Raw genomic sequence first — 1,717 nt, forward strand, 5'->3', positions numbered from 1 at the left:
GATGTGTAATTACAAGAGTTAACAGTGTGACAATTAGCCCCCATAATCGAACCATGAGAAACATTAATGAAGACGCCTATTGTTTATTGTCATTTACATCACATGTGGTACATGTGGTGGAACAAAATTGTGTATACAAGTTCCCAGTTACATCCAACAAAAGTATAAATTGTAAAGAAAAACAGTAATAAGATCTAAGATATGAACTAATGCCCCTTTCCCATTAGTACCTTTAGTACCGGTACAGCACGGTTCAACTCGGCTCATTATGGTATGCACTGTGTTTCCATTATACTTTCACTACTAGTTCCAATTGGCAGGTTCAAATTAATGTCACACGTCTTACTAGATGGGGCGGTAATGCTGGTGGTAAAACCCTGAAACAGGTTTCAGTACAGGGTGAGAATTTATTTTGAAGTTTCTAGTAAATTAAAAAGAATACAGATTATTACAGAATCAAAGTTTCATCCTGCCTCAGCAATGCCAAACCACCACCTTCCAACATCAGTAGAGAGGAGAGGGATGCACTCACCATTCTTAGCAAGGACAAAAACATCATCATTCTCCCAGCAGACAAAGGAAGGTGCACAGTGATTTTGAACCAGAAAGACTATCTGAGAAAGTTATGACACTCCTTAGTGACTTAACCACTTATGAACCTCTGAAAAGAGATCCAGGAAGTGGTTACAAGAAGAAGTTGATAGATTGCCTGAAAAATTTGGAGCAGGACAAGGCTATTGACCGTATTTTGTACCACAGACTGTACCCAGGGGAGGCCACACCTAGTCTGTATGGTTTACCTAAAATCCACAAACAAGGTGTACCTTTAAGACCTATTGTTAGCATGATTAACTCGGTCACTTACAATGTTTCCAAATATCTGGCGTCTGTACTCATCCCTTTAGTTGGCAGCTCAGAACACCACATACAGAACACCATGGACTTTGTGGATAAGGTGAGGGATGTCATCATGGAGACTGATGAAACAATGGTCTCTTTTGATGTCACATCACTCTTTACGTGCATTCCTGTTGAGGATGCAGTAGAGGTGGTCAGTTTAAGATTAAAATCAGACACCACTCTGAGCAGCAGGACCACGCTTTCCACAGAACAACTGTGTCAACTCTTGAAACTGTGCCTGCAGTCAACCTACTTCACATATGGGGAGCAATATTATAGGCAGAAACATGGGTGTGCTATGGGGTCTCCAGTTTCTCCTATTGTTGCCAACCTGTACATGGAGGAGGTAGAAAAGAGAGCCTTGACGTCCTTTTCAGGGACACCACCAAGTCATTGGTTCAGGTATGTTGACGACACCTGGGTTAAAATTAAATCTCAGGAAGTCCAACATTTTACTGACCACATCAACTCTGTGGATAAATACATCAAGTTCACACGAGAAGATGTAAAAAATGGCAAGTTGGCTTTCTTGGACTGTGAGGTCTCAGTCTCTGATAGAGGACATTTGCAAACTGAGGTGTACCGCAAACCCACCCACACAGACCAGTATTTGCAGTTTGACTCCCATCACCCTTTGGAGCACAAGTTAGGAGTCATCAGGACTCTGTACCACAGAGCAGACAGCGTCCCCACTAGCTCAGGAGCCAGGCAGAAGGAGAAATCCCACACAAGACAGGCTCTAGAGCAATGTGGATATCCTAACTGGGCCTTCCTGAAAGCAGAGAAGAAACCCAAACAGGACTCCAGCCAGCCATCA

The sequence above is a fragment of the Nematolebias whitei genome, chromosome 3 (genome assembly GCF_014905685.2).
Source record: "Nematolebias whitei isolate Nwh7 chromosome 3, NemWhi1, whole genome shotgun sequence".
Classification (NCBI taxonomy): domain Eukaryota; kingdom Metazoa; phylum Chordata; class Actinopteri; order Cyprinodontiformes; family Rivulidae; genus Nematolebias; species Nematolebias whitei.